The sequence below is a fragment of the Adiantum capillus-veneris genome, chromosome 15 (assembly GCF_014529385.1).
Source record: "Adiantum capillus-veneris isolate H3 chromosome 15, ASM1452938v2, whole genome shotgun sequence".
In the NCBI taxonomy this organism is placed as follows: domain Eukaryota; kingdom Viridiplantae; phylum Streptophyta; class Polypodiopsida; order Polypodiales; family Pteridaceae; genus Adiantum; species Adiantum capillus-veneris.
Window position 1 is genome coordinate 32,215,120 of NC_140945.1, and position 13,124 is coordinate 32,228,243.

Below are 13,124 nucleotides of genomic sequence, written 5' to 3' on the forward strand. Positions count from 1 at the left end.
TCTTATATTACCATACCCTCAGCTTGCTCATTAGTGGCTCCTCAAACGCATTGAGGTTATCTAGCTTGAGGATCACTTCTTGATAATGATAAATATGGAGAAGCACTCATCCCAAGCTTGCCAATTTATGTCATATTTATTGGTAAGAAGTGTAGACATGTAGTAGTGTTAGTGTGTATACGCGCTTCACCAGGGGCACTTTTCTCCCACTGGGTTTTTCCCCCTGGACATCCGGTGTGAAAGGACACCTTATCTCTTAGGGTTTCATATAAGCTTTGTAGCTCTGAGTTTGTATATACTCTATTATTCCAATACAGAGAGACAGACTACAGAGATCTCGTACACAAGCTCTGTGTCTTCTCCTTCTCCATCTTCTTCCTACTCTGAGTTGCTGTCTTCCTTCTGTTTCCTGTTTCATCATCTTCAACAAGAAGGACCTCCTTTTGGAACACAACTTGGACTCACATCCAGGTTGTAGGTTTTTTTGTTCGAATTTAGTAACATCCGCCACTTGTAGGCCTTGTCTTTAAGTTCTAAACTCGTTTCCAGAGAGCGGAATACATCTAGAGTTGCACAGAGACGATGGTAGTGCAAAAACGTATTCGTCACATCTTTATATCCTCTCCTTGTCTTCACCTCTATACACTGGCGGCTTTTAAGTCCTTCATCCATGATGAAGTTTTGTGGTTCTCGTGCCCTACCAGAAGAGACTCAAACGGTGGTGGTCTGCCATTAGTCCCTTGATTGGCCACAATGGGTTTTTGTGAGACCGATCCTTGGCAATCTGTATTATGAAATTGTTAACTAGATCCAGGAGCGTAGTTAAGTTGGCATCGATGGAGGAGAGCTTTCAATTCGTGGATATCAAAACGAACCCGCGATCGTCATGTAGTCCAACCCGCATATCCTCCATGGACACATCCGTCGCGCAGCTGGAGCGGTCTCAAAATCAAATCAATGACTTGTCAAAAGCGATTGATCCGATGACATCTCATCGTACATGCGAAGCCATGGTTCCTGTCGTCCGTTCTCTACTACCATCGAAAGGCCGTGAGGGCTTCTTGGGTGACGACTAACACTCCTCCCTAGCTTTATATCTCTTGGGTTAGGGAGAGCCCCCGTGCCTCGTCCATGTGAGGCTGTGGCCACTTGCTAGGACCTTTGTTCACACACAAAATGTTGTAATTTAATCATGACAGAACTAGAACAGCACTGTGCGACTGAACAAAACACAAGTCGCGAGTTTTTGGGACTCAATTACAATCCATTTTGGAGAATCAAGCATAGTACAATCCATTTTCTTCACAGTAGTCGAGCTTTTGAAACAGGCTCAAGGTTGCATATCTATTGGACAGCATTGGTGCCACTTAGCTGCCATGTTTCTAACAGCATCGGTGCTACTTATCAGGCATCCTCTTGCGATGCAGTGTAGAATGTCCCTTTTTGTTGTTTCGATCATCCCTTCAACCCTTTCCTTCTCCCTTTCAGAGCTTCACCTACCGAAGAAGACTCCCTCGCCTTTAGCTTAGTTATTGGAAGGATCAAAGATCGAGGGAGTGGCCGCTGATGACTTTTGTATGAAGGACACAAAATAAGACATAGCTTCAACCTCATGACCTGCACATTGGTGCCTATTCTCAGGGTAGATTCGTTCCTGTTTGTGTGTGACACTTTTGATTGCCTCTTTTGACTCGTGCGTATAGAGAATAGAGGGCCTATGTTATGGATTGGCTTCTGCACAAACAGATGGCCTGATACTAAGCTACCAAAAGTGAGCTTATCTCTTACAGCTCGTAGACTATGGCGGCTGAGAGAGAGTAAGCAGCAAGCTGCCAAAAGGGAAGTGCTTATTACAAGGCCAAAAAAAGCGCACAGTCGAGAGCTCCGTTGGCATCGTGTGAATAGCGTAGAAACCTTCAAGGATGGGTGCTCAGATAGTGTGCTATTCCGGGAGCTGTGCTTGTAAATAGAAGTAAGTAGAAAAGTTTGACGGAGAGCCAATGATCTGAGAGGGCAAGGCGCGAGAGGCGGGGCGGGCCGAGAGCTTTGCGTGGCATCACGAACAAATGCTTAGATAGTGTAAACACGGGCTTGCAAAGAATAGCAGAAGCAATTATCCCAGAAGGCAAGGCGCGAGGCGGGGCAGGTATAAAAGCCATGCGGGCACTCTGGGGAACCCATACCTTTCTCGGCCTTTTGGCTAAGATCAAGTGTAGTATCTGTTCTTATCAGTTTAATATCTGATACGTGGTCCATCGGGCCACATGATATTAACCTAATTTTTCTCACGGGGGCAGTCCCCTTCCGGCAGCTTGCTGCCCGGGGACTGCGCGCGTCGCCTCTGTATTGCACTGCCTCAGAGGCCTGGCGCACCCCCCTCCCACAATCTCAATTGATAATCGATTCTCTGCCCGCCCACTGACGGTGATCTGCTTCTGTGGCCGTCACCCAGGCATGCTCTATTGTTTTTGTTTTTGTTTTCGATTTGTCCCGTGGTCTTCTGATCCACAATCGTAGCTGTTGTGGGGAGATACTCCTTCCAAACGTCCAACAGCGCCTGCAGCAGATATAAAAGTGAACTAGTTGATGGCACTCTTAGTCTGTGCACAAAGGCTATGGACAGCCCCGCAGCCCCTGCCCCTACAGATATAAAAGTGAGCTCTGGTTGATTGCACTCTTAGCATTGATTGTTCTTTGGCAAGGCTTCTGCGCAGGGAGAGGTTGCATGATGACATGAAGGGCGTTGAGTTCAAATCCACCAACTACATCTTGGCAAGAGCAAATTTGAACTGCTGCCAATCTTCAAATCTTCAGTAAACAACAAACACCAAATTGCTGTTGGAGCGGGGAAGGTATCGAATTTGACGCCACCAATCCAGGCAGCAACTAGCAACTTGAGCAGTCTTTTAAGTCTTCAGTGTACTACTTCTATCCATTGTGGAAAGATTCCTACAGGAAGTGTAAAGCACGGTGACGATCCTTAACACCGGAGATGTCGACCCATCTTTGAGAGGCTTAGGGCAAAGCTTGGTACATGAAAGGGCAAGAGCCTGGATATTGGGGTATGGAGGGAGGGGTCGAATTCACAGTTGAAACAGGAGGTCCAGATTCCTCAGTAGGCTACAAATTGCCATCGTGCAAGAAACTTCTCTCGTGAGAGCTGGACGTTGAGGAATAAGAGGAGTGGAACTTGAGGTTGCCTCTGGTGTACAAGGGTACTTGAGTTGTCGAGAGAACATAAAAGAAACGCAATGTTGGCGCTTGAGAGCTCATAAATACTGGGTGTTGAGAAGTCATGAATACGACACGCTGAGATCCAACAGGGTGTTAAAGCAAGATGCATGATAATACCTAAAAAGAGAATCCTCTCCTTGTGCAAATGTACGACGTGTCATACGCCGCAGGATTTGCGGCAGCAGATGCCACCCTTTCCAGGCCTTTTGGGCCCAACGTTCTCAAATATCACTCCGATGGCGATTCGGTTCTTATGGAGCAAGTGCAGGTGCTTTTGGACCTTACTGCATTGGTACGGCTGCTTTTCGGCCATATGCCATATGTGCTTTTGGAGTAGGGATGCCCATACGGCACTATGCCTGGATACCCTTGCGAATTCCACCAGGATGAGAGGCAAGCACTAGCTTTCATCCAGCAGTTTGACACCACTTCCTCAAAGGGGCAAGCCTCCAAGATCAGGAAATTAGTTTGAAAGTAATGCACAGCAATGGTGCTTCATTTCATGGACAGGCACCATGTACTTGGCTTCCCTTTGGTCGACACCCTCTCACGAGGCACGCATTGCAAGAATGGCTCAAGCAGGGAAAGTGCTACACATGTCGGGGAAAGACGCAATATTTTGGCCAAGTGTCCGACTACGCAGGAGAACCAACCACCGCCGGCTTCGTAGTCTTCTCGGTTATTCATGACTTGGCCATTGGCCGACAGAAAGAAGAGCAAGAGACAGGATCGGTGGCATGTCGCGATTTGCATTGATGATGTGGTAGTCGTACGGCTGTGGCATCCGAGTTTTTGCATTCAGTTATGTTTAGCACTTGCTTGTTTTCAAGTTCCAAGTATTAAAACTTTTCAATTCTGTTCGTGTGTTGTGGTGAGATCGTCGCCTTGTTAATGCCAAGCCGGTTGCAATGGTAGCTCATAGCTTCAGCCGGTTCTTCTTCTACGGAGAACCTGGTTCGACTTTTTGTGGCACGCTTCTGGCACCTCTCTTTAAATTCTAAGATTAGTTGCTCCTTTAGAAATTCTCATGTTTGGGATTCTCTGCATACTCCATGTAGGGCTACCAAGGTCTACCTAACTTAGCAAATGTTGTGATGGTGAAGATTTGGAAAATGTTAACAGCTCGCATTGAAGCTTGTAGACATTTGCTCCAATTAAAGTGTGCAAATAGATGATTGAGTGGTAGAGTGAAGTCTCAAATGGATTGCTGAAAGAGGAATTTTCCTTCCACTTAAATGAACGACACCTATGCCAATGCAATCCACACTTTTTTTTTGCCTCGCATGTTCGGAATGTATCTTTCATTTTCTGAAAGGAGGGTTGGAATTTTCTCCATAGCTCTTATATACTTGAAACCTCAAGAGCCTAATGATGAGCTACTATGTTGTATAGCAAAGATTGTTTATTTATGCAAAGAGTGGGTACAAGTGAATCATTGACTTATGGATTCCCAAATAATGCCACACAAAGGGATACATCAAAGTCCACCCTCCAGTTGTATGTTTTTGGATATCTACAAATTTTCTTTTACCATCCTTTTATGAAGATTTTTAGTAAACAACCTTCCCAATGTTTCCTTGGTTGAATACCCTATGGGACCTCACAGAGATATTAAACCTCATGTTGTGATTAAGAAAACAAGGCTTAAAGTTGACATTAAACTTCAATACCTGCTTTATACAGCATGAGATAGTTTCAGCCCCACTTCTTTTTTACCCATCTCCGCCATAAACTATCAATTTTAAGCATTATTTAGCTATCTTGTCCATGATGTTCGCACTTAAGTTTAGCTTCAATTTTATCCTTGTATCCACCACGGTGCTCAAAGTTTGTTACAACCTCACTTACCTTGTCCAGCAATCATGATAGTTAAATTTAAGATTCTACTTGATCATCAGGCTCACACTTAGAACTATCTTGTTCACTTATGAGATTCAAACTTCACTTGCTTTCTTGAGCCATCATACTACTAACTTTGCCACCTCTAGTGACTGGTAAAGGATAAACATGATCGTAAGAAAGAGGCAAATACAGCCGGTGCAAATGCTTCTTCAATTGCAGATTCTGTAGGATACAAAATGGGTGTTTAGTGCACAATCTTAGCATGATCCTCCTAGTCAAAAATAATGTATGCCCATGACTTATAAGACTCACATGTATGGTACTTTTACTCTAGTCCTACAAAGCACATTACATATCATCATGATATGCTTACTTCTCATGAGGCTATCTCTATGGGAATGCTACCACGTGCCAAACATGTCTCTTATTCAATCAAAGGCAGTAGTAAAATTGTTCTCAATACTAAGAATGGCATATATTTTACCACTCTTGTTGATGCATTTGTGTGCCTTGGATGAAGAATCATCTCTTCTTTGTCTTTTCTCTTGTGCAAGATTTGATCTTCTTCTTAACTTCGTGGAATCATGAAAAATGCACTACTTACGTGCATTCATGATAGGATGGGAGACACAAATATGTGTATATAGTAGATAAAATATTGATATATTACTATTAATTAGGTGCTGTCGTCCTTTACACAAAAAACAATCCCTTTCGACTTAATCCACTAAGGGTAAGTCTCTCATAAACCTTTCAAAGTATCATTTATAGAAAAAGCCATATGCCGTTTGATGTTAGGGGCAACTTAATATTACTAGTTGGTTTAGGAACTTGTGAGAAATTGGTATTTTGAGTATCTTAGATGACAAGATGCTACATACTCCCCCCTCACTTTACGACCCGTTCAACATTGTGTATCTAAGCAAGGTCCATGATGATGGAGCTCTATGCACCTCTGTGTTGATTGGGATGGTTGTGCTCCTTGCAATGCTTTCTTTGTAGTAGAATGACCATTTTACAATATGATGGTGCTGAGACATAATTACCAAATGACTTCTTGGTTGAGGATGTCATAAAATCTAATATCTAATCAACCCAAATGATTTTCTCATATTAAACTGATCATTTAATGTGGGATAATAAACGGAATAAGGGTTAGAATATAGACATGTGCTTACGGGTGTATCTCAACACGAAGCCAATGATAAAGGGGTCCAAATGAGAGATGATATGTCAAAGAGCAAGGCTAGCTAATGGAGCTTAAAGACCTTAGGGTGAGCTTCATTAAAGACCTCCTATGGTTAGTGTTAAAAGTCCTTTGACCTTAGGCAAGCTAGGGCTGAGCTTAAGGTGGAAACCCAACCCAAGCTTGAGGTGCTTGTCGTGCTTGCTGACTAAGGTGCTTGAGCTGCTTGTCGTGCTTGCTGACTAAGGTGCTTGAGAAGCTTCCGTATAGCCTTGAGGTAGTAGACGCAACAGACGGCACTGGAAATTGAGCACTGCAGGTGAATTTATAGGCACTGGGTAAGGCTGGAGTGAGCCCCAAGACAAAGTCTAGCGCTAGTTTTTCAGCCAAGAATAGCTGCAAGCTTTTGGACACTTTGCTAAAAACATGGCTTGACTTTTGGTGGTCAACTCTCCCACTTACTATTCAATTTTTACAGTAAAATTGATCAATTTGACAGTATCCGGCCAACTAATGAAACCTTGACTAAACTATGCCGCACCGTGATGCCTCCACATAATTATGACTTTCCCGTACTGCCCCTATGTATTTATGATATTAATTTTTATAAAAACAATTCTTGGTTGAATACCCTATGGGACCTCACAGAGATATTAAACCTCATGTTGTGATTAAGAAAACAAGGCTTAAAGTTGACATTAATACATCAAAGTCCACCCTCCAGTTGTATGTTTTTGGATATCTACAAATTTTCTTTTACCATCCTTTTATGAAGATTTTTAGTAAACAACCTTCTCAATGTTTCCTTGGTTGAATACCCTATGGGACCTCACAGAGATATTAAACCTCATGTTGTGATTAAGAAAACAAGGCTTAAAGTTGACATTAAACTTCAATACCTGCTTTATACAGCATGAGATAGTTTCAGCCCCACTTCTTTTTTACCCATCTCTGCCATAAACTATCAATTTTAAGCATTATTTAGCTATCTTGTCCATGATGTTCGCACTTAAGTTTAGCTTCAATTTTATCCTTGTATCCACCACGGTGCTCAAAGTTTGTTACAACCTCACTTACCTTGTCCAGCAATCATGATAGTTAAATTTAAGATTCTACTTGATCATCAGGCTCACACTTAGAACTATCTTGTTCACTTAGGAGATTCAGACTTCACTTGCTTTCTTGAGCCATCATACTACTAACTTTGCCACCTCTAGTGACTGGTAAAGGATAAACATGATCGTAAGGAAGAGGCAAATACAGCCGGTGCAAATGCTTCTTCAATTGCAGATTCTGTAGGATACAAAATGGGTGTTTAGTGCACAATCTTAGCATGATCCTCCTAGTCAAAAATAATGTATGCCCATGACTTATAAGACTCACATGTATGGTACTTTTACTCTAGTCCTACAAAGCACATTACATATCATCATGATATGCTTACTTCTCATGAGGCTATCTCCATGGGAATGCTACCACGTGCCAAACATGTCTCCTATTCAATCAAAGGGAGTAGTAAAATTGTTCTCAATACTAAGAATGGCATATATTTTACCACTCTTGTTGATGCATTTGTGTGCCTTGGATGAAGAATCATCTCTTGTTTGTCTTTTCTCTTGTGCAAGATTTGATCTTCTTCTTAACTTCGTGGAATCATGAAAAATGCACTACTTCCGTGCATTCATGATAGGATGGGAGACACAAATATGTGTATATGGTAGATAAAATATTGATATATTACTATTAATTAGGTGCTGTCGTCCTTTACACAAAAAACAATCCCTTTCGACTTAATCCACTAAGGGTAAGTCTCTCATAAACCTTTCAAAGTATCATTTATAGAAAAAGCCATATGCCGTTTGATGTTAGGGGCAACTTAATATTACTAGTTGGTTTAGGAACTTGTGAGAAATTGGTATTTTGAGTATCTTAGATGACAGGATGCTACATACTCCCCCCTCACTTTACGACCCGTTCAACATTGTGTATCTAAGCAAGGTCCATGATGATGGAGCTCTATGCACCTCTGTGTTGATTGGGATGGTTGTGCTCCTTGCAATGCTTTCTTTGTAGTAGAATGACCATTTTACAATATGATGGTGCTAAGACATAATTACCAAATGACTTCTTGGTTGAGGATGTCATAAAATCTAATATCTAATCAACCCAAATTATTTTCTCATATTAAATTGATCATTTAGTGTGGGATAATAAACGGAACAAGGGTTAGAATATAGACATGTGCTTACGGGTGTATCTCGACACGAAGCCAATGATAAAGGGGTCCAAATGAGAGATGATATGTCAAAGAGCAAGGCTAGCTAATGGAGCTTAAAGACCTTAGGGTGTGATTCATTAAAGACCTCCAATGGTTAGTGTTAAAAGTCCTTTGACCTTAGGCAAGCTAGGGCTGAGCTTAAGGTGGAAACCCAACCCAAGCTTGAGGTGCTTGTCGTGCTTACTGACATTTGATACATAAATCATGTAAAGTCCTCCAGACTTTACTCCATGTGCTACTATCATAGAACCCTTGGATATCTTCCATATGTTCTGTCCAAAAGTGGTGGCATAGCCAGCATCATCAAGTAAACCTGTGCTGATCAAGCTCTTTGTAATTGCGGGAACATGTCTCACATTCTTCAACGTGAAAGAAGAGCCATTCTGAAACTTCAATTGAACATCTCCAACACCTAAGATCTCACATGTCTGCCCATTGCCTAGCCGAACATGATCTTAAGTGGTCTCATAAGAGGTAAACCACTCCTTGTTTGGAGACACATGAAGTGATGCCCCTGAGTCTATAATCCAGTCACTCAGTGCATTTCCATCAGGTGCTGTAAGAAGAGCTAAGTCCATTGTATTCTTCAAGAAGTAGATGTCACCTGACACTAGACTATCATCCTCTGCAACAGTGTTTGTCACATTTATTTCTTGAATCTTCACTGAGGACTTGTTCTTCTCACCATGGTCTTCAACTTTCTCTTTGCCTTTTTCTGCTTTCCATTCTCCGCAGTCTCTTTTCATGTGACCCTTCTTGCCACAATGGTAGCATTCTATGTCACTCTTGCCTTTAGCATTGCGGGACTTGCTACGAGACTGATTCCTCTTTCCACCTTTGTACTTTTCTTTGGTCCTTCTCCTGACAACTAGGGCTGTTCGTTTGCCTTTGTCCATTGTCTTTCTATTGGTTTCTTCAGTAAGCAGACTTCCTTCTACACCTGCTATGTTCAAACCATCTGGAGGTGCAGAATTACTCAAAGCTATGCGAAAAGTGTCCCAACTTTCCGGCAATGTGATCAAGAGGAACATAGCTCTAATAGGTTCATCAAACTTGACACCTTGAGCTGACAACTGACTGTAGATGGTGTTGAATTCATTCAGATGATTGGACATAGGGGTCCCTTCTTTCATCTTCAAGTCAACAAGCTTCTTAAGCCAGTATACCTGTGAAGCTGCACTCTGCTTCTCATAAAGATCACTCAGCTTTAACCATGCTTGATAAGCCGACAACTCATCTGCTACATTGAAGTAAATGCTTTCTGCCAAAGTCAGCATAATGGTAGAAAGTGCCAATTCATCCATTTCGTTCCATTCATCTTCGTCCATATCTTCTGGTTTTATCCCCTTGAGATTTATAGGTTTTATCTGCTTCTTTTGTACCAACACGTGCCAAATCTGCTTCTTCCACAATGGGAAATTGGTTCCATCCAGCTTCTTGATATTGTAAAGAGCAGTGTCCTGTGATCCAGCCATAGCTACGCTTCACAGTGGTTTACTTTCCTGGGAAAAATTCGGCAGAGTTTCCCTTGTAAACTGACCTCGGAACCAATATCAACCTGTCAAATGAACCAAGAAAGCTTCAGATTCTGCATAAATTTTGGCAGAGTCTCCTTTGTAAAATGGATCTGGTGTACTAAAAAACAGACCAAAAACAGCTCAAAAAACACTGTCTCTCTGACACTGTAAGCTGCGGGTAAACCTGTCCTGCACCTGTACTGTCTCTCACTGTCCTGTCACTGTCCTATAAGCATAGACTGCGACAATGCCTCAACGGCAGTAAAGCAAAGATGCAATCCCAACTGGCTAACTCACAGTCAATACATCCTAGTTGCCTATCTAAGGGTGCTCGAGGGATCGCTCCAAGACCTGTATCACCGAAAGGATCTCGACATTCGAGAATCCCCCAGCTCAATAAAACCTCACTCAACCCTCAAAAAAGGCTGCAGTAAATCTGACAGTACATAGACTCCCACAAAGTCATACATCCACAAATTTCCCACTATATGCTGTAACCGCTGCGGCGGTTGTTTGCTGCGTGACTCACAGCCAGCAAACCCTCAACAGACATACATCATCTCTGACAATACATCCCATGTGGAAGTACCTGCAATGTCAGGATGAAATCTGGAATATCAAGCAGCAAACACAAGCTACCTGATGAACTAGTGGATGTCGCCTATAGTCTGTGTGTAGATGCGCCCGTGTCGTATGTGACACGCCTCCAAGAACTGTGAGCCGTCCTTCGATGTGTAGACAGCCACAAATCAGCACTCTGGAAGTGCAGATATCCTCAGCACCTGTAGTCGTAGGCCGAAACCCCAAATTTGCAGAGTCGGATCTGCACCCGCCGAGACCACGTAGTCGAAAATGGCTGCGCAGACCTTTGTCGAAGCCGAACGGTGGTCGAGATTTGGGGACGTGTCTTCGCCTGTCGAATTTCACTCCAATCTGAGTTGGTGACTCTAGCCTCCTGCAGTGCTTCCCTGAGCCTCGATCTGAGCTCTGATACCAGTTGAAGGAGTACGAGCGGAAGTGCGACGCGAGAGAGAGTGCGAGAAGAAGAGCACGGCGATATGGTGAACTCGCTCTACTGTAATGTGTAGAGCATAGTGAGTTCTTATTAGGTTTTTACAAAAGAATATGTGTACATACCTGGCGGCCCGCCCACTTACCTGGGCGACCACATTGGGCTTTATACCTCAACAATATTAAACTGATCATTTAATGTGGGATAATAAACGGAATAAGGGTTAGAATATAGACATGTGCTTACGGGTGTATCTTGACACGAAGCCAATGATAAAGGGGTCCAAATGAGAGATGATATGTCAAAGAGCAAGGATAGCTAATGGAGCTTAAAGACCGTAGGGTGAGCTTCATTAAAGACCTCCAATGGTTAGTGTTAAAAGTCCTTTGACCTTAGGCAAGCTAGGGCTGTGCTTAAGGTGGAAACCCAACCCAAGCTTGAGGTGCTTGTCATGCTTGCTCACTAAGGTGCTTGAGTTGCTTGTCGTGCTTGTTGACTAAGGTGCTTGAGAAGCTTCCCATGCATAGGGGGGTAAGGTGCTTGAGAGGATTGAGTAAATAAGAGACCCTACAAAGAAGGGGGAAAGCCCCAAAGTTATGGGAATCTTTCACTTAACCTTCCACTCACCCAAAGGGAACCCCCTTTCTCAAGGTACACATGGACACATGTCAGGCTCTCCCTATGCTTAGCCACATGGTGTGCTTGAATCCTATTGGCTGAGCTAAAGAGGGGTCCAATAAGCTTTTAGTTCAATTCAACAAATATCTAGATATTTTCAAGCTCTCTCTCTCAAAGAGGTAAGGAGGACACTTGCCAAAGACTACCCATGTTGCTTGAAATGCATTGTGCATGTGATTGGCTAGGCTTAGAGGGGTCCAATGAGCTTCAAGCTTGAGCTACAAGGAGGGGTCAACCAAGGCAAGGAAGGGGTGTGCTTGGGGGTATACACCTACATTCTCACTTGGTGAAAGTGCAAGAACTCCATCTCCTCCTCAAAGCTTGTTGAGAAGTTGAGAGCCTACATGAGAGATACCCCTCCCCAAGGGTCTGTGCACAAAATATACAATTTACAACACTATACGATTTTCAATATACATCAGAGTTGCAGAAGCGTTTGCATAGGGGAGGAGTTCTCAACGTCCGACCAAGCATGGAGTTTAGGCCATGAGCCGGACTGCATCAAGAGGCACCTAGCAACTAGTGCTACCCCTAAATGGATGTTATGAATGAAATCATACTCAAAGAAATATAACATTGTGGAGGGTGAATATATGTGTACACCGCATTGCGTAAAGAGAGAGAGAGAGAGAGAGAGAGAGAGAGAGAGAGAGAGAGAGAGAGAGAGAGAGAGAGAGAAAGAGAATATAGTGGAGGGTGAAATAGAGTGCACAGAGACATGAGAGAATGACAACAGAGAATCTCTAAATTTCCTATCTAAATGAAACAGCCAACCATGTATTAATGTAATGACAAAAAATCTCAGTATACCATAACATAAAAAAGAATATGACAAAATAACTAGGAGAGACCCGTCAACCCATTCTACTACGGACAGAGAGAATTTCACTTCGCCGGGAGCAAGCGAGAACACCTCCAACCTACTTGAGTTAGACATAAGCTGAGGCCGCTTCACCTTCCTCCATGAACCCAAGCTCTGAAAGGGTCCCAAGTACTAGTAAGTGGTAGGGTATCAACATCAACCATACCAGTTTAGGTGCCACATCTCTTCGATGCCCAACATGGGGTGTTTAGGCAAATCCAAGGCAAAATCTCCGACGCGTTATCCGTGTAGGTTATTCAACCTCCGACGCACTAATCATGTAGATGAGCTTAACAAAAAGAAGAAGATCTAAGCAATACCCCCGATCCAGCAAAGCCCTAGGTCAACGACCCTTTTATCTAAGGCTAAGCGATGTAGGTGATCCTAGTCTTGTAGTGACGCTACCATGAGAAACATAACACGTGAGTCCAATCATAATACCACCTTCCATATGCACAAACAATCTTTTCGAAGCAGTTAGACTGTATAAGGTCTCTACCCTTACACGTCTACCA

At 43.0% G+C, this 13,124-nt stretch overlaps 1 non-coding gene across 1 annotated transcript; it reads left to right on the forward strand.

Annotated features, from left to right (window-relative positions):
- The first annotated feature begins 2,179 nt into the window (after window positions 1-2,179).
- LOC147440493 (U2 spliceosomal RNA) lies at window positions 2,180-2,378 on the forward strand. The gene has a single exon (XR_015184398.1). It is a non-coding gene; the product is annotated as a U2 spliceosomal RNA (small nuclear RNA).
- Window positions 2,379-13,124: the final 10,746 nt, after the last annotated feature.